The 21,097-nt window shown below is 40.9% G+C and overlaps 1 pseudogene; it reads right to left on the bottom strand.

Moving 5' to 3' along the window:
* Positions 1-15,816: 15,816 nt before the first annotated feature.
* LOC149311397 (uncharacterized) lies at positions 15,817-20,605 on the bottom strand (annotated as a pseudogene).
* Between the last annotated feature and the right edge of the window lie 492 nt (positions 20,606-21,097).

Genomic DNA, 21,097 nt, shown 5'->3' with positions numbered 1-21,097 from the left:
AGAACTAAGATTTGCTCATAAGATCGAAAAGACGGGACATACAGTTGCTAGATTTTGAAAAATAACTACAATATTTTTTCTCTATCTGTTACATGGACAAAAATAGAAACTACATTAACTGTGTAAAGGCATAACTTCGAAAACGGAATAAGATTAAACAACATTATGATAACATTCAAATTAGAGAGCTGATCAGTTGGAAGTGATATGTATGTTATATGTAATTTTAGTTATGTCAGGGGTAGAGGGAATTGTCGTTTTTGGGTTAAATGTCAAATGTTCTTTTATGGTGTAATGTTATCATGTTATGATGGTTTGGTGTTTGTAAAGAAATGAAAAAAAATTAATTTAAAAAAAAAAGATTCACCACTTAGTGTACCAGTACTTCAGCTCTGAATCGCTATGATGCTCTTTAATGCTTCAGCATGGTGCCCATTGGCTACAGTTGTTTCATTATTTCCTGAAAACCAGCTGTCAACTGGCAGCTAATAGTTAATGGATTGGTACCAGCCAATGGACCTCAATCAATCTCGTGTACTTCTTGAAAAAAGAGGGGGGTATTTGTTTGTGTTAGGTGTGTGCTTGTAAGTGGGTGTGTTTTTTTTAGAATGACTAACAAGTATATACTTTTATATACAATTATGACACATAAACACATATACATTATTTTATGATCACATTTCAGTGGTGTTGATGATAATGAATGGCCTTTATAAAAATGCCACCACTGAGGGGAAAATTATTAACAGCTCAGAGTTTTGAAAGGTGTAGAATCAGTAACAAGTATTTATATTAAACATGCTTGGAGCATCACCAGTCACATTCATTTTGATTGATGTGGCATCCTGCCACTTGTCAATTATATCTCCTACTAGGCGATGTAGTAGCTCTTTCCAAATGATTCTGTCACTGTTACCAGTATACAGTAGAATTAGTATATATGCATTAAAATGTAGCCATGTGGGAGTTTAAAAGGTTCGATTCCATTATAATTTCAGATTCAATCAAACCCTAATTATAACATTGCTATGGTGACCATTGTGAGTGTGACTGAAAAGACAATTGCATGCTGCTCTCTTGGTTTTCCAGCACTTACAACTTTCTTGAAAATTACCCTTTTGGTGACATTTCTCAAGCTTGTACTTAATTCATCAGTAATTATTTTGTGGGAAAATTGTTAATGTTCCACTGAGTCATATGTCTACGCCATCAGGAGCAAAGACTTTTAGGTTCTGAATATCTAAAAAATATATCTAAAGTTCATCCTTTATAAGTACACACCATTTAGTACATAAGGAACTTTGTTGGTTTGGTTGAATTCAAGAAGACGGAGATGAGAAAGGTTCATCCTGACTGAAAAAGTTAGATGTCTGTATATAGGATGCAATTTTCTTTCCATTTGGAGCCCTAACTGGGTCCTAGATTGAAATCTTAATAGCATGAATACTCTTAGGTTGCTTTCTGATCATTCTCCCAGTTATGTGATTTCATTCACAATACTCATGCAAATACAAATATCCCACAAGCTTTATATCCCACTGGCAAAGCAATGGTGCTCATGAAATTGACACCCATACACAATCTTATTTTTCTAGCACTATATAATACCAGTAGGGATGTGAAAATGTGTCAATCTAGTTCTCATTGATTTTCTCAGTTTTCTGTCAGCATTCTCACTCTGCTCAGATACTATATAGTTATGAGGTTTCTTCATCTGGGAATTCATGAATCCACACACGTATATACATTAATTAAATAGTACACTCTTTTGAATACCTTTTTCTTTTCAATGGGGTATATTTTTTCAAATGCAAATTTCCTCCACTCTGAAACAGCAACACTTCCCTCATAACTACAAGGCAAAATTAATTCCATGCAACTTCCTATCTCAGAAAATGTAAAACGGATTCCACACAGGACTGTGACTCCAACATATTTCTCCCCATCCCTAACCATCACCAGGTACTCGCAGAGGGAAGAGTCAATTATATCAACTGTAGCTAATGCCATATTGCAGAACTGATGCAGTTTCACTCTGCTTTAATGGTCATGGTGACATCCTATGGAATCCTAGGATTTGTAGTTTGTTGTGGCACCAGAAGTCTCTGACAGAGAAGACTAAATAGCTCCCCAAACTACAAATCCTAGAAGTCCATAGCACTGAGTCGTGGCAGTTAATGCAGTGTATAACAGCATTAATTCTGCAGTGTAGATGCAGCTGTAGTGAGGAAAGTGAGGCTGAGGAATAATGCTTAGCCAAAGATCATCCAGAGAGCTTCAAGACTATGGAGATTTGGATGTGGGTTTCACAAGCCATAGTCTTACATACTGATTTCTACATCACTGAGAGAGGTTGGTTTCTGTTTGGTTTGGGGATTTGACTACCTCAGAACCATGAATCCTAGTCATATCTTTAATCCTACCCGTACGCAAACAAAGAGGCTTATTTAGCTTAGTGGTGGTACCTTCTTTGCAGGCTCTCATACAAGGATTGCATCTATTTTAAGTAGGACAGAGGAATAAAGTGATATTCTTTAAACTCAAAATAAAAGCTACTTGAAAATATTTAAGACTACCTATCTTATCTGTGCTTTAATCCCATTTCGGGTACAATACAACAAAATTTTAAATTAAATTAAATTGGGGAAAAATATTTTAAATGAACTAAAATCATTTTGTAAAAGAAGCATGCTGAAAAGGGGTCTACAAATACCTATTTATTCATGTTTCAATGCTCAGTGTATTTTATATACCATTCTGTAAATGTCATCAGAGTGTCTTGTAAGATCACACTGCACTCTCAAAAATCCTATTAAACTCAATCAATGAAATATTATTGAAATCAAGAGCACTTTACCCCCCCCTTGTTTTAACCAGTCATTTAAAACTGAAACAGCCCAGAGTGAAATGCTTAAAGATTTTCCCTCTTTCCTCTGTCTTTCTTTTCTTGCATAATTCTATTTTGTCAGTGCCAATTGATTTTAATTCATCTAAATAATTGCCTAAATAATTGACCCCCCCTTCTTTTCAGAAATATCAATTTCTTCTTGCTGGCTGGATATTGCTATAAGTGGTCATTTATTAATTTTGGTAAATTGCAAATAGAAAATTGGCTTCCAATTGTTATTTTTCTCTACTGTGCCTTTTCAAAAATGGAAAATAAAATAAAATAGACAGTGCTGTTTCACACATAGAAATTATGAACTATTAACCATAGAATCAAGGAATTTTCTCTGCTCATTGGCTAGATAGTAACACTTCTGGGATCAAACCAGACAGTACTTTCTCTTTCTATTTGTCTATTATAATCTGAACCAAATGTTTTGACCATTCTAATCTAATTAACAGAAAGAATATGAACTTCACTGATTCTTAATACACACCATGAGGCACCACGATATCACACAGCTGATGGAAGACTTCCAGCCCTGGATGAAGGTTGTTCAGCTTTTTCATCTGGAGTTGAGACACGTGAATGAGTGAAGGTAAGTAGTAAGAGGTTAACGTCTGAGAAATTGGTCCATGGAATTGAGCTCTGGTTGGCAGCTCAGGGGGCTAGTGCCTGCAGCTGAGATAAACTATAGTTTGCATTAGTCATTGTGGTTGGTTTTGACCTATGGTAAGCCTATGTATAAGAGACCACCAAGCGATCCTGGCTGTTATCCCGTTGAGTAGTGATGACATAATAAACTAGATTTTCTATCTCTTATCTACTGGGAATTCATGTTTATAGTAATTAACAACCAAACATGACCTCCAAAACCTACATTGTCAACCTGGTAGCACCTCAGCTCTTCTGATGCAGTTCAGACTGGGACACTGGGAAAAGATATTTGCAGTACTTTCCCAGTCTTGTGGGGTCTTCAGATAAGCAATTGTGGTAGGATTTCAAGGGGTTTCTCCAGCTGTCTGCTCTTGATATATCCTGTGACTGGGAGAGCATTTTAGATGTTATTTCCAGTGCCCAAATATGCAGTGTCTTTAAAACACACACACAGACACTCTTTGGGGCACAGCCAGACTGTAAAGGTTTTGAAGGGATCTTTAAGAACACCAAATAGAGACAAAACAGAAAGGAGCAGGATCAGATGTAATTCTTACCAATTCAGATTAGTTTCCACCAAGTGTACAAAACACAGCGCTGTCCTATGCATTATATTGGCCACTTTGTTTTGTTCCCACCCTATGCCCTTAGCCCCATCCTGTAGTTCTTACACAAGAATTTGTAAATACTTAAATTTGTAACCAGTGTGTGTGGTGTTTTGGTATGGAATGTGCTATTCAAATTCACAAGCTTTCTAAGTATTTACCAGATAAAATATCTTTTTTGTATTTAACATGTTGCATTTCCACACTAAAGTAATTACGTCAGCCATTGTTTTCCTTTAGTTTTAAAAATATACTATTTAAGAACATGAATAAATTAGATGTCATCAGATATTAGCTTAATTCAGAGGAAAATTGAGTTTGATCAATGGGCCAAAAGGAAATGTTCCTCCACCCATGCCCTAGTTCTTCTCCAACTTGGATTGAAATGGTTTTTGCTGCTTCCTCTATCTCCTGTATCCAGAAGACTCCAGACCATATATTCTTAATCCAAGCCCCCCATGTTCTCCTGAGATTTCAATGCAGGGAGGGGCATTGTCCATGTGTGAAGGGTTTTTATTTATCTTGCCTATCCTTTTGACCTATAGAAGAACCAACAAAGCATCTTGCTACACTCCACCAGCAGCCTCTTGTCTGAGCTAGGGCTACTACTATAGGATTATCTCCAACATCCTGTGGATCAGTGCTGCACCCAATCCACATATGCCAATATAGCAGCATTAAAAAACCCATAATAATGTTGTCAGCAAGGCAAGATAAGGCAACAGCAAAGTAGGTGGATGAAGTTAGGCAACTGCAGTCTCAAAAAGTTGTTCTTATGTGCTTTCAAACTGATGCTGACTTTTAGTAAGTCTAACAGAGGTTTAGCCTTTGCCTTTTCTACAGCTAAGAGAGTGTGAGTAGCCAAACATTACTCCCCCTTGGTTCCTATGGCTTAGTGGGTATTTAAATTCTGGTCTCTTGGAGTCCTAGTTGAGCACTCAAACCACTGAAGTAGCCTGGTCTAAATGCAAATCTGAACTATCAGGGTTTTTGTTTGTTTGTTTTTATCTGTCGTTTAAGAGTAGAGGGCCACCAAATAAATTTTCTTGAGGCATCTGAATTTCTTGTACCACATATTAGGGACCACTACCAAATGGCTTTTCCAAATTATCCTCTCCCCTCACACAGTTTCATTCGATCAAATTCTGAACCCTCCCTGTACACCCCATGACTGACATTTAGTAAAAGAGAAATAATGGGAGTCTATTCACTGTCTCTTGCATTTCACTAATTTGGCCCTTTGACAGCTTTTTAAAAATCTGCTATGCAATATTAGGTGTTCCCTTTGTTCTTCATCTGATAGGTCTCCCACACATACATGGAATCAGATATAACAGCTGTTTTCTGGGGAAAATGGAAAAGATATAACATGATCAAAACCATAAATTAGAGGTTATTGGGTTAATTATAACAGTGACAGAAGGGAACTGAGGATTTCAGATATAATATAGCTAGATAATTGTTAAGCCACATTGGTGGAAGCTTTTTGTGTCTTCCCTCTTCTGAACAGTTTAATAAGGGTAAGATATAGGACACACAGAAAGGGCAGTTTCCCATGCTGTTAAGCCTTGATACATTGAATAAACATGTTCTATTCTCATTAGATGGTCCAACTCAGTAGCAACTGGAGGAGGGGTCATGTGGTTTGTAACAACTAAAGCCATGTTGAAAAATAACACACATATACCTAGCCTAGACCTAAACCATGCAGGATTTTATGTTGCAACCGCTCTTTTAATTATGCCTGAAAACAGACTGGTAGCCTGTGCAGATGCTTTAATAAGGGTGACATGTGCTCCTTATAACCAGACCCAGTTAGCTGTCTGAATGAGCTCTTTGAACCAGCTGACGTTTCTGAACACTTTTCAAATCCAAACTCATGTGGAGTGCATTACAGGATACGGAACATGACATAACAAATGCATGCATCAGAATGACACCTCCAGGAATGACCAGAGTTGACACACTACTTCTAATGTAGTAATGTATCTGGGAGTACCTGGAGCCAATTGCCTTCAGGGGCATCATAACCCATCCAACGCAGTCAGAATCCCAGTTCTTTGTCTTCTGGTTGTCCAAAATAACATCTTGTTTTATCTGAATTAAGCTTTGTTCACCCTAATTCAACCCATTACAGATGGCTTACACTGATCTGAAGTAATACATCTTCCTTAGAATTCAATGGAAAGGAGAAGTAGAGTTGATAACACCTGTCATCAATATACTGGTAGCTATCAACCCCAAATCTCTAGACAACTTCTCTGAAAGAGAAGAATGTGATATACAGTACTTGTAGCTATTAGTTTTGTAAACAGTAACTAAGGCGTGTTACAGACCGCCATTTAGTATGCGCTCTGTGCATACTAGGGTTAGAAAGGGGCATGCTAGGGTTAGGAAGGGTCTTACCTTCCTAACCAGCCATGTCCCTAGTATGCGCGGAGCATGTAGTAAATGGTGGCGCCCGTCCACACGGGTGCTGCCATCTTTACGTCTCGGACGCACAGCGTCCAGACGTGGCACGGCGGAAGTGAGGCCACGAGTGCGCGCCTCGTGGTGCCACTTCCGGGTGCCAAGAAGAAGCACCATTTCGGCGCTTCTTTTTAGCTGCGCTGGGAAGCCTCGCGGTATGGCCGCTGGGGCTTCTCGGCGCAGCTAATGATGACGGCGGCAGACCGTCTGCTTTTGGGCGGTCTGTAATGCACCTAAAACAAATAATCCTTCAATGAATGAAGTCTGCTGAAGTCTGTTTCATTAATTAAGCAGCTGTTTCACTAGGCATTGTTCCTGAAAGCTTTTCCTGTGCTGGAGTTGGCTTTGATCCTGAGTTCCAGAGAAGACTGCATCTGATCCAGTTGGTACCAGTTTGGGGTTTCGAGGGCAAGAGACATCACCCATCCCAAAGACTTTTCTAACAATGTATACATTATCACCAAAGGTGCATCCACTGGCAATATGTTTCCTAATATAGTCCAAGTAGGAACAGATATGAATGATTTTAAATATAAGCATTTTTGCACATATTTTCATTTTCATTTTTTTAGTGACATTTATGTATACATATTCATTTATGTAATTAAATGCATCAAACATTGCTTAGAATGGGGACTACAGTCAAGAAATCAGAAGAAAACTAAGAGGCAGTACAGACTGGCACTTTGTGCTGGCCTGACTGCGGAGTAAGGCTGAACTAGGGTTCAGCGTCCACACACTCCCAGCCCTAGTTCTGCTGCTCAGCTGCCATCATGGCGCATGCCTGTACATATGCCACATGATGGTGTCTGTGGTGCACAGCACCCAAACGGCACTGGCCAGAAGGGGTGTCATCATGGTGCATGAGCGTGCCAATGACACTCCTTTCAGGAAGCTGCTCAGAGCAGCTTCTTTTGGAGCGCTAATCAGTGCTGCAGCGTGCGGCTGCTGAGGCATTGATCCGAGGCACACAGAGGTGGCGTTTAGCCGCCCATCTATATAGCCCCCTAAGAATGGGGAGGACAGCTATGAAAGAATTACAGAAGTCCTCACCAAATGTGCCTATGATGGTGATGGGATGGAGAGAAAGCCATCTCCTGAGGATCTTTTTAGATTGAGAAAACAGTATTTGTGCACATTTTAAAAACTGTACACTTTTTAAAATTGTGGATCCTCTTCAAAGGTATGGTTTTCATACCTTCGTATGTATCAGAAACATTTGATCATATGGATTTCTGAGTGAAATCCATATGATCTCCAAGTGCTCTCTCCTACTGCTAATCTTCATCCCTGTAAAAAAGAATAGTTCCCTAGAGAAACATGAACCAAATAAATTTATCTTCTACCCCCATATAAAAGATGGTCAAATGAATATTAAAGTTTTTCATTATAATAGATGCTTTAGGATGGTGTAAGAATTATAAGGAGAGGTTTCCTTTAGAACTTCTTTTAAAAAACTCAACCACTTGAAATATTTTGCCAGGAGCCTGTATTCCCTTGCAAACCCCCCTCAGTCAGGAAATGATAGAGAAGTGGAAACATCAGCCACTTCTTGATTGAGGAAGGATGGATCCCTACTGATCCCAATGATTGTTTAACAGTAAGTGGGGTTTGTTGGACTTTCACAGTCCCTAGGTTTATATAATATATATTGTTTATATAATATACACTGAGACCTTGGTATCCACTGGGGTTTGGTTCCAGGACCCCTGATACCAAAACTTGAGGATGCTTAAGTCCCATTATAGACAATGGAATAGTGAAATGGCATCTCTTATATAAAATGGCAAAAGCAAGATTTGTTTGGGGGGATTTTTATGAACGTGTTAATATTGTTTTTACTTATTATTATCTCTTATAAAGATCCTTCACTATTATCCAGAGAGTGTCATCACTTAAACCTTCTATTCATGTACCGAATATATTTTGATATGTCTGTGTCTAATCCCTACTTTCTGTCCCATCTATAAATCATACTTGAAAAATCAAATATCGCATTTAAGCAATTACTTTAGCAAATTCCCCAGTGCTTTACAGAGTTAATATCCTTATACTTCTTCTAGTCGCTCTCTTCTTATCTTCCTTTTAATTCCTATCTTCCTATCTTCTATCTCACTTGTTAAGGCTATCCATCGGTTCTTAACCCCTTCTAACTTTACATATTCCACCCACGGCTCCCAATCTTTATAGAACCTTTGTAGAGACTGTTATTTTCATTATACAGGATAGCTTTTCCATAGCAAATATATCATATATTTTAAGTTTCCAATCTTCTATTTGCGGGGCCTCTTTTTTCCCCCAGCACCTCGCGTAAACCATTCTGGCAGCAATTATTGTGAAAAATATAACTTTTCCTCCTTCTTTCTCCAAATCTTCATCTTCAATGATATTTAATAAATACATCTTTGGGCTCACGCACTCTTTTATATAAAACATCTTTCTCATTTCCTTATGGATTGATCTCCATAATTTATTTGCTACCTCACAATTCCACCATACATGCAAGTATGTTCCCAATTTCCCCCCACATTTCCAACAATTACCATTAACATTTTAAAACATTTTGGAAATTCTATATGGTGTCAAGTACCATCTGTACATAAATTTGTATAGATTCTCTCCCATCTCCATACTGCTTGTATATTTGAATCTAATTTTCCAATTTTTTCCCTATTGTTTCATCTCAATTGTCTGATTAAGGTCTTTAGCCCATCTGATCATATAAACTTTTACTGTTTCCTCTTCCATTTCCCATTTTAAAATTAAATTATAAAACTTCGAGATTCTTTTATTCTTCCCCATTTTTTATTATATTTTCAAATTCCTGGTCTCCAGGTCCTATCCCAATTGACTTATTATCCATTTTGAATCTTTCTGCCAGTTGCCTGTATGAGAACCAATTACAGTTTATTCCTTCTCCTATTAATTCCTCTTGTGTCTTCATTATAAATTTGTCTTGTGTCTTCTTTAAAATATCAGAGTATCTAATCCAGTTATTGCTCTCTTCTGATCAGGGCCTCCGCTGGAGATGCCCAGAGTGGTACTCTGCTACACCATTTCCATTTATTTTTGTTCCAGATTTTGAGTAGTGATTTACGTATTAGATTATTATTAAAGTTTCTGTCCAGTTTTAATTTTCCATAAAAGAGGTATGCATGTATCCCATATCTTAATTCGTAACTTTCCAACATTAATAGTCTTTTGTTCTCTAATTTAAACCAATCAAAAACACATGCTTCAAAGTACCATTTCAGAGTTGGAAATGCCATCCCCCCTTTTTCTATTTTATCCTGGATAATTTTATTTTGTATTCTTGCTTTTTTCTTTTGCCACACAAATTCCATCAAGTCCTTCTTCTACATATTAAATGGTGCATTATTCAAAATTACTGGGAGATTTTGAAAATAAAAAAAATCATTTTTGGGAGAACGACCCTCTTTATCGTCGCGATTCTACCCATCCAAGATAATTTTAATTTATTCCAATTCTTCATATCATTTTTAATTTCTCTCCAAATTTTACCATAGTTGTTAAGAAATAATTCTTTGTTATTAATTGTTATTGTGATACCCAGATATTTTACCATTTTTTAAATTTGGAACCTGGTTTTCTCCCTGATCCTTTCTTCTTCTTCTTTTCATAAATTCATAGAGAGCATTGTTGTTTTTGCGTTGTTAATTTTGTAACCCGTTAATTTTTCCATAGTGTCTAAGAATTAGCATCAAATTTTCTACACTCTCATTTGGTTCTGCAATTGTTAAAACTAGATCATCTGCATAGGCCCTCAGTTTGTATATTTCATTTCCCACTGTAACTCTTCTATTGCTTTTTCTTTTCTAATTAAATTTAACAATACCTCTAATGCGATTATAAATAAAAGTGGAGAAAGGGGACATCCTTGTCTGACACCTTTATTTACATTAAATTTTTCCGTTTTCTCTCCGTTTATTAATACTTTTGTCTCTTGAGATGTATATATTCTTTGAATCCAGGTAAGAAAATTTTCTCCCACCCCCATTTTTTTAGTTCCCCAAACATGAAGTCGCACCTAATGTTATCAAATGCCTTCTCCACGTCTAGAAAAATCATTGACAATTTTTTATGAATATTTTTTCATGTATCTCAATTATATTAATTATATTTCTAATATTATCCTTTATTTTTCTACCGGTGAGAAAGCCATTTTGGTCTGTGTGAATCCAATTTGTTAATATTTTCTTAAGCCTATTTGCCAAAATTGAGGCTAGTAATTTATAATCTGTGCTTAACAAAGCAATTGGCCTATAGTTTTTGGAGTCTAATAGATCTTTATCTTCTTTTGGGATTAGGATTATATTGGCCAGACTCCATGTTTGGGGTAATTTATCCCTAATACCTTGGTTCATGGTTTCTACTAAAAAAGGGACATATTGAACCTTTGAATGTTTTATAGGAAACATTAGGAAAACCGTCTGGGCCCGCTGCTTTACCTGATTTACTTCTCCTAATAGACTGTGATAGTTCTTCATTTTAAATGGGTTCATTTAGCAACTTCTTTTGTTCATCTGTTAGGCTTTTTATTTTGACTTGCTCCAAGTATTTCTCAATTTTATTTTTTTTATATTTGCCCTCTTTAAATAATGTCGAATAGTATTTATGAAAGGCTTTTTTTATTACCTCTGTATCTGTTATAATCTTCCCTCCCTCTTTTATTTTCAAGACTGTTCTTTTAGCTCTTTTCTTTTTTAGGTAGTATGCCAATACTTTCCCTGGTTTGTTTGCTGCTTCATAATATCTATATCTTAAAAATTTCAACTTTCTGTTTATTTCCTCTGTTGTTAATATTTCTATTTGTTTTTGAATATATTTAATTTCCTGCTTTGCTTCTTTATTATTCCACTCTTTCTTTAAAGTATTTTCCCATTTTATTAGTTGTCTATTCAATTCCTCCATTTTCTCTTCCTTCTTTCTTTTCTGTTCTGCCCCCCTTTTTTTATCAAACAGCCTCTTATAACAGCTTTCAAGGTATCCCAGATTATCCACATTGGGCATTCACTGTTAATGTTTTCCTTAAAAAAAATCTCGATATCTATTTTGATTTCTCCCACAACCTTCTCATCTTTCAACAGATTTTGATTTAAAGACCAATTATATTCTCTCTTCTCAAATCTAAATTCAACACTAACAGGGTTGTGATCTGACCAAATATTTGGATGTGTCTTTACGTTATTGATTTTTGAAATAATATGTGTGGAGGCCCAAATCTTGTCAATTCTCGCCCACGATTTATGGCTATTTGAGAAAAAAGTAAATTCTTTTGTTTCCCCATGTTTTGCTCTCCAGACATCTTGCGTTGTAAACAAATCCATCATCTCAAAAAATTATCTTGGAAGTTTTCCTTGGTTCTTTTTCATTAATTTATCTGACTGCCTATCCAATTTTGTATCTACCACCCCATTCCAATCTCCCACCATTATACATGATTCATAGTCCCATTCAATTAATGTCTCGGTTATTTTTTTTATAAAATTTGCCTTTATTTGTATGAGGGCCGTATATACCAATCACTAATATCTTTTGCAGGATGAATGACAATTCTACCGCCAAGAAATATCCTTCCGGATCATCACATACTTTCTTTGCCTCGTATTTATTATTTACATACATTACCACCCCTTTTTTCTTTACTTTAGTTGCAGAAACGAATTCTTATCCTAATTTGTTACATCGCAAATATTTCTTATCTTTTTCTTTAATTCTAGTCTCCTGCAGGCAACATATGTCTAATTTCATCTTTCCTGGATAGTGGAATATTTTTTCCCTCTTCTGGGAGGTATTCAAACCCTGTACATTCCAGGTACATATTTTCAAGATTATTGTGTGAACCCATTATGCACTTACAAATACCTTATTTACGAATTATTCAATCTTTACTAATCTCAGTCTTAATTATCAAAGTATTTGTCCAGTTGGTTTTCTCCGTCTTCTTGTTGTTGTTGATCATTCCAGTCTAAGTCTTCTATTATGTCTTCTGGGTATGTCACCTGATATTCCAAGTCTGTTAATCTATCACCTCGGTCAAATCTCATTTCTTCTCTTTTGTCTCCTTTCTCTTCTTCATAAAAGGTGGATTCATCTTCTGTATGGTGTTTTAGGCTTATATTGCCTGCTGCAGCTCCTCTTTAATACTCCTCTTCTTCCTCTTGATCCACTTGGTCATCTTTATTCGAGTCACCATTTTCATCATTTTCTTCCATTTCCTTTCCATCCATTTTCTCTTTCCTTTTTCTCAGAAATGCTTTTGCTTGTTCTGGGGTATAGATTTTGATTCTTTTTTTCCCCACCAAAATGTTATTCCTTCCGGAATTTCCCATCTATATTGTATTTTTTCTCACCTCAAGAAGGCTGTCAGATTCGTGTACTCACGTCTTTTACGAAGTAGTCTAGCTGGGATATCTTTTAAGACTTTCACTTCTTGTCCATCATATTCGAAAGGTGTTTCATTATGTTTATTTAGAAAAGCATCTCTAGTCCTTTTTCTGACAGAGTGGAGTGAGATATCACATGGCACCCCTTTCTGTTTTGCTACCTGTGAGTTCACGCGGTATAATTTATCTATCTCTGTTTCCAAATTGGTTACTTCTCTGCCCAAAAATTGAGCTATTTTGGGAATAATTTTTCCATCAAATTTTCATTTTTCTCCTCCACAATGCCTCTCAATTTTACAGCTCTTTCTCTTGTTTTATCTCTTTTTTAAATTTATTTATCTCTTGGGCAAGATTTTTAGAAATCTCTTGGGCAAGATTTGCAGAAAGTCCTTCTGCCTTCTCTAATATTAATTGATTTATGTCCACACTTCTAAGTTCATCTGTAGACTGAAGTTTCAGAACTGATTCTGAGTATTTGCTCTTGTGTTCCTTTTGGGATTCATCTTGCTGTCCCAATCTGTTCTCTATAGTACTGCTCTTTTGGGCTCTCTATCCTCTTTCTCTATGATAGTGAGTTTCTTATTTCCTGGTTCCATCTATCTCACGTTCCACTCTATGGTTTCCTCCGTCACCTCTTCCATCTTTGTCAATCTGCTCTCAACTCCTCCTTCTTCGTTCCTCTCCTCCCCTCCTCTCTCTCACACTACTCCAGCCTCCGTCTCCACAGCAAACAGTCAGTCTCATCCTATTCGCCTCTTCTCCTCTCCACTCCTCGCTTCTCCAAGGTCGTCTACCATGGGACGCGGAGTTCTCCAGATAAACAAAAGGGGGGTAGGTTTTTGGTTTTTATTTTAACCCTTTAGACTGCCATTGTTGTATTTCAAAAGTATAGTCACAGTCCTGTTATTAGTTCCTCAGTCCTCTCAGTCTCTGCCCAAATCTTGAACTAAAGAAATCCATAAAGAGCAGCACCATTCCAATTCTGTCTCAAATCCACTATTTTGTATTGTAAATCTCCAGGGGTTTATTTGTCCAGACTAGATCCTTATTAACAGTCCAATGGCAAAAATCAGCACCCTTCTCACTCTTTTCTCTCCTGTACTTCTTACCCCAGATGTTATGTCAGTTCATTCATCACAACCATTTGAAACAGCAGCTTCAACAATATAGTTTAAAAATGTGGTGGCACCTCTGTGTAAGATATGTCCGCGCTTCTCCTGCATGGCCGTAGATTGCTCTTCAGCCCCTGATTACAACTTCTGTTTCAGCCCAGGGTTCCTCTGGGTCCAGACTTACTTCTGCTTCCACAGGATTCTTGTGTAGTTTTTGAGCCTCCGCTGAACCCCCTCTGATCTCGCCTTTCTTGGAGAGATTTTTGAAAAATAAAAAGTACTTCTTTTGATTCAAATTGCCATGCAGAGCGAGAAAACCTCCAGGAGTCTTCTTGGAGTGGGTCTCTTCAAGGCGCCATTACCACCAGAAGTCTTACCACCAGAAGTCAGGAATGAATGCCTTCATCGATTCATGGAGCAGCTTGGGAAGGTGCCACCTGTGCTCCAGGGTCAGGTTCTGGACATGGCTCTCCAGCTTTTTCTGTACGCTTTGAGCCACAAAGTCCAGGTGTTCACTTGCCACTTTCACTTTGCTTGCCACTGGTGTTTTCATAGCCCTACCTCTCCTTTCTGCAATCAGGCCCTCCCATCTCCTTCCATGGCTGCCATTCACACCTGAGGCTGACCAGGGACTCTTTGGTGGCTCGAGAAACACCGGAGCAAAGGCCTGCATGGGTCTCCAAACAGTGATTGGAAGGCCCCACTCATGCTGGATCTTCTTGCGCTGAATGTGCATTTCCAGAAGAATATGGACTGCTTCAGCAGGATCAGGCAAGTGCACAGCACTGCTTGCAAGCTGTGTCATTTCAGAATCGACAAGAGAACTTGTTTCCTGTGATTTCCCCTCTGGTGCTTCTTTCCTGTCCCAGAACATCTGCTCAGAGTTTCCTGAAACTGTGTGAGATGTAGAATCTTGAGGCCCATCTTTTCCAGACCAGAAAGGTGGTGAGGAGGAATGGAAAGCTCTGAGAGTTTCTTGGAGGTGTTTAGGGAGGCCCCATCTTGGATGTAGGAGTCCAAGTAGACCACAAGTTGAACATGAGTGAACAGTGTGATGCGGCAGCTAAAAACGCCAATGCTATTTTAGGCTGCATCAATAGAAGTATAGTGTCTAGATCAAGAGAAGTAATAGTGCCACTGTATTCTGCTTTGGTCAGGCCCCACCTAGAATATTGTGTCCAGTTCTGGGCGCCACAATTCAGAAAGGACATTGAGAAACTGGAGCGTGTCCAAAGGAGGGCGACAAAAATGGTGAAGGGTCTGGAAACCATGCCCTATGAGGAACAAATTAGGGAGCTGGGGATGTTTAGCCTGGAGAAAAGAAGGTTAAGAGGTGATATGATAGCCCTGTTTAAATATTTGAAAGGATGTCATATTGAGGAGGGAGCAAGCTTGTTTTCTGCTGCTCCAGAGAACAGGACCCGGAACAACGGATGCAAGCTACAGGAAAAGAGATTCCACCTGAACATTAGGAGGAACTTCCTGACAGTAAGGGCTGTTCGACAGTGGAATGCACTTCCTTGGAAGGTGATAGAGTCTCCTTCCTTGGAGGTCTTTAAACAGAGGCTGGATGGCCATCTGTCAGGGATGCTTTGATTTGGATTTCCTGCATGGCAGGGGGTTGGACTGGATGGCCCTAGTGGTCTCTTCCAACTCTACGATTCTATGATTCTATGATTCTATGATCTGTGCTCTGCAGTCATCCTCCTCATATGAGCTTCCAGATACTCTTTGGTCTGTGGGCTTAGGAACGAAAGTGGCTGTTCTTTGATATGTACCTCTTCTATGACTTGTGGAACTTTATGGGTACTGATATTGTTCTGCCAATCTGGAGGGTGATTCTGTGAGTCAAGGGGGAAAGGGGCAAAAGCATGGAGAGACTTCAGCACAGCAGCGGGCAGGCCCCAAGCATGCTGGATCTTTCTGTGAAGAATGTGGAACTCCAGATAATTCTGGACCTCACTTGTGAGGAAAGGCAACAGCCGCTCAGAATAGGTAGAAGCTGTTTCTTGATCAATTATAAGTGAAGTTGCTTTCGGAGGGAGAAATGCCTTCAGAGACTGCTGAGACCGTTCTGGAAGGCCCCACCTGTGCTCTGCAATCACATGTCTCAGGTGGGCACTCAGGCGCTCCTGCGCATCACATCTGAGGAAAGAGAGACTTGGAGTCATAATCTGCACTTCTCTTTCCTTTAGGCATGTCTTAACCATGCACTCTCCAGTATATTTTTGTGACTTCATGGAAAAGGGGGAAAAGAGATGCAAGGACTGGATGACTTTGGAGGGTAGACCCCATGCATGTTGAATTTCCTTTTGCTGGATGTGGAACTCCAGATTATTTGAAGCCTCGTCCGTGAGGAAAGGCAGTCTTGCCTTTTCAATAGAGGAAGCTGTTCCACCAACAGCTGTGACTGAAGTCTTTGCTACCTCCCTTTCATGGTACAGTTTCCTTCCTGGTTTCTCTGATGCCTTAGTCTTCGGTTTGGTTTCTTCCGCCATTTCCTCAGCTTGAGGAATGAATGCCTTCATCGATTCATGCAGCAGCTTGGGAAGGTGCCACCTGTGCTCCAAGGTCAGGTTCTGGACATGGCTCTCCAGCTTTTCCTGTATGCTTTGAGACACAAAGTCCAGGTGTTCACTTGCCACTTTCACTTTGCTTGCCACTGGTGCTTTCATAGCCCTACCTCTCCTTTCTGCAATCAGGCCCTCCCATCTCCTTCCATGGCTGTCATGCACACCTGAGGCTGTCCAGGGACTCTTTGGTGGCTCGAGAAACACCGGAGCAAAGGCCTGCATGGGTCTCCAAACAGTGATTGGAAGGCCCCACTCATGCCGGATCTTCTTGCGCTGAATGTGCAATTCCAGAAGAATATGGACTGCTTCAGCAGGATAAGGCAAGTGCTCAGCACTGCTTGCAAGCTGGGTCATTTCAGAATCGACAAGAGAACTTGTTTCCTGTGATTTCCCCTCTGGTGCTTCTCTCTTGTCCCAGAACATCTGCTCAGAGTTTCCTGAAACTGTGTGAGATGTAGAATCTTGAGGCCCAGCTTTTCCAGACCAGAAAGCTGGAGCTATTTTTTTCTTGACCCTCTGAGGACTTAGAACCCTTCCTGAGGGAGCAAGGGAGAGAAAGTATTTTGCTGACTTGAAGATTCTCTGGGGCAGGCCCCACCTGCACTGTAGCTTCATCCTTTGAATGTGGACATCTAGGTGTTGGAGGATGCTCCTTGAAAGGAACCGTACCTCCTGTGGCATGATATAGGTCTGGGTCAAAGTCTTAGAAGGATGGGGCAATATAGGGGTTTCTTCCATAAAGCCCCGGAGTGACCTTTGCACCAGGAAAGGAAGGCTCCACTCGTGCTGCACCATTTTCTTCCTCACATGTTGTTCTAAAGTCTCTCTGGAGGGCCCCTGAAGGAATGGTGTCTCAGTGTCCATAAACTGGAAGTTAGCCCTTCCTGGTTGGAGGGAAGAGAAAGGCAACCTTGGTGCCTCCATCCAAGCACGGGCCTCGACATATTTTGTCCCCAGTCCCCAGAGAGAAGCCAGGCTTCTACACTTCAAGGCCAGTTCAGTTCGGCCCATTTCCTCTAGGCCAAATGAGAAAGAGGGGATTCGGAGTCTCAGTGGCCTAACACCAGGATGGATTGGCTTGGGGAGAGCCTGCCTCAGGGTGAATGACCAGCATCGCCAAGAGGCTGTAAGGATGACAGGGAAATATCCCAGATGGAGTTCCAAAGCCTTCTTCATGAAGTGGTGCCTCAGGGTCCCCAAATACTTCAGTCTTAAGACTGAGACCCAGCCGAGTTTGATGAATGGCTGCTCCTCCCATTCTCTCAGTTTTTCTCCTCTCCTGCTCTGTACTTGTAGCACCAAGAGTCCAAGGTTGTGGATGAAGGCCCTCAAAGCTGGACTCCCTGGGGAAGCTTCTCACTGCGTGTGTCCTCCTCTCTTCAAGGAAGCTGTCACTTCCTGCTTCTGGGAACAGCAGCTTCAGGGAATGGAGGATCCTTCTGGGCAAACCCCACTGATGTTGCAGCTTCATCCTTTGGATATGAAACTCTAGACAATGGTATGTATTCTGAGGTAAAAACAAGACTTCTTGCTGCAACACTTGGAGGTGAACCTCACTCCTGTAGAAAACACATTTCTGCGGGAAATACTGCATGAAAGCTGTGAGAGAACTCTGGACAGTTCTGGGCAAACCCCACTCATGCTGCAGTCTCTTCTTGCTCAGGTGCCGTTCCAAAAACTCTTGGTCCTGAAGGTGGAGAAAGGGGATCTCCATGGGGAAGAACTCAAAAGGAGCCTTGTTGTGCTGGAGGGGCTTAGAGTGTGGCCCAGGAGCCACTGCACCCAGAGCCTCCACATAATGTTGGCCCAACCCCCAGAGAGAACTCAGGTAGCAACGCTGCACACACACCTCCATCCTCATAGACTCCTCTGCAGGCACAAATGGCAGGAAGGGTGTCCGGTGCTGCAGGGGCCTGGAGTCAGGGAGAAGAACCTTGGGCAGAGGCTGTTGGGACATCAGCATTGTACACCTGTGAGAAAGTGTGACTGCAGGTGGAAAGGTCTCTAGCTGCACCTCAAGGCGCTTCTTCGACAGATGGAGCTGCAGTCTCACCCTAAAACTAGCTTGTGGAGCAGGGAGCAGCTGTGAGACTGTAGTACCCATCGTCCTTTTCACTTTCATGGTTCTCCCTTGTTCTCCACTAGTAGTACCCACCATCCAAAGCTGTGGGAGTGTTGCAAAGCAAAGCTGTTTAGGAGGAAACAGCATTCTCAGGGACTCCAGGACCCTTTTGGGCAGCATCCATCGCTGATAAATGACTCTCTGGTGGACATTTTTCTCCAACAGAGCTTGGGTGGCCTTGCTGATAAAGGACAGCTCTGTCAGGCAAAAAGCCACCTCCCCCCTGCCTTTAGCCTTCTGGGGGGAATCACAACCAGCGTCTGGCAGAAGGTACTGAAGGGATCTCTGGATCAGCCCTGGGAGGCCCCAGGTGTGCTGCAGGGACTTGCTTCTCACATGCCATTCCAGTAAATCTCGACTGTCCTGACCCAGAAATGGGGTGTCTTGTGCAGAGAAGCTGAACTGTCAATCTTTGCTGGGCAAGAAGGTACCAACAGTCACTGGTAAAACTGCACCCTGCAGCAGTTGGGCAAGAGACCTATTGTATATTGTGGGCAGTCCCCACTGGTAGACCAGGATTTTATGCACAAGATTAAGTTGGATGTGATCCAGAACAGTCCGATCCACAAAGAGGAGCTGCTGGCATCTTGGCTGAGGAGGTTTTGCTCCAGCGGGGAGGCCTTTGGGGAGCACACAATGGGTCATTTCCCAAGGTTGCTGTGCTATCTGAGCAACTCTGCCCAGCTGGATCTCCAGGGCTTTCTTGGCCAAGTGACCTTGCAGTGCCTTCCGCTTCCAGTCCCAGCCGAGCTGTGGATGATGCTTCCTTGAAGAGACTGTGGGGTTTTTCAAAAAGCTCTGGATCATCAAGGGAGGCACCCTTTCCTTCACTGAGCCTTCCAAAGGCAACATAAAGGCCCTCCCATTTTCTTTGCAGCTCTTGATGGGTGGAGGAGAGAACACTCTGAGAGACTCTAATACCCGCCTAGGTTGGCCCCACCACCTCTCTATGATCTTACGCCTGAGGTGGGCTTCCAAGTGTTTCATTGTCTCCAAGGGAGCAAAAGGGAACTGGCAACAGCTAATAACCACCTGCACTTCAAGCTTGGCACCAGCTATGGTGTTCAGGTGAATTGAAGATGCTGGGACAGGCAAGAGGAACCGTTTCAGAGATTGTTGCACTAAGCCAGGCAGGCCCCAGTCATGCTGAAGCCTCTTCTTCAGGACATGGGACTCCAAAATCTTCCTCTCTTTGGGTGCTATGAAGGAAGGCTCTGCATGACCAAACTCAACACATGTGTGTGCCCGGGAGGGCAATGCAGCTGACCACACAGGGGGACTGGGGACCAACTTGGCCAGGGACTGCATGTGGATGGATGGAAGACCCCACAAGAAATGGATCTGTTTGCACCTGATGTTTATCTCAATAATGTCAGCTTTCTCTTGAAGACTCAAACACAGCCTGTTCCTCAACTGAGGGTAGCTTTCGCCAAGCAGAATAAGCTTAGGCAGATGTGTGTTCCTCTGTTCCACATTAGTCATCCCGTGAGAATGCTCTACAACCACAGGGAAGCCTTCTAGCCTCATTGCTATGGATTTCTGCATAATATGGTCCTGGAGGTTTCCTTGGAAGCCCAGTGTGGTCTTAGAGTAAAAGGTTCCAGGCATGGGTGGCCTTAAGGAGTTCTTCTGCAACTTCCTTGTGCCACTAACCTGGCAATCAGCCTTTGCCGTCCGGATGGAGATTGTCAACGGAGTCTGCGCTTCTGACTGAAAGGGTGGTTTCATATGTTCTTGGCTGTACTTTCTCTGCTCAATCATTCTCAGCTGCATGACTTCCTTGGCTGCCTTGTCTCACACCGCACACATTGGATCATCACAGAGCAGCTGACGAATGGACCCTGTATAAGGACCAATCTGGTTCTTGCTGACAAACAACTTCTGTGTGACTCCTGCAAAGAAAATGAAAGGTTCCTGTTATTAATAGCAATTCTTCCCTTGTGTCATGGTTGAAATCAACACTGCTTGGAAAAATTACTTTTTTGGACCACAGCTTCGAGAACTGAAGCAAGTTTAGAACAAAGGCATGCAATGATATGTGTGTGTGCATGTTACATATCTGAATATGCAAGACCTAAGCAGAGCAGTGAAGGATAGGGGGTCTTGGAGATATCTCATCCACAGAGTCTCTATGAGCTAGGGATGACTTGAGGACAACAACAACAACAAAGTGTGCCTTCAAGTCCCCTCTCTAGTTATGGTATAACCGTGAATCATTGGGAACAAAACATTCCGAAGTCCACGAAATAACCTTTAAATCCCATT

This window comes from Sceloporus occidentalis, unplaced genomic scaffold, assembly GCF_023333645.1.
Source record: "Sceloporus occidentalis isolate IW3139 unplaced genomic scaffold, rSceOcc1.0.p SCAF_6, whole genome shotgun sequence".
NCBI classification, from domain to species: domain Eukaryota; kingdom Metazoa; phylum Chordata; class Lepidosauria; order Squamata; family Phrynosomatidae; genus Sceloporus; species Sceloporus occidentalis.
The sequence above is the reverse complement of the archived record's forward strand: the minus strand, read 5'-3'. Positions and strand labels throughout refer to the sequence as shown.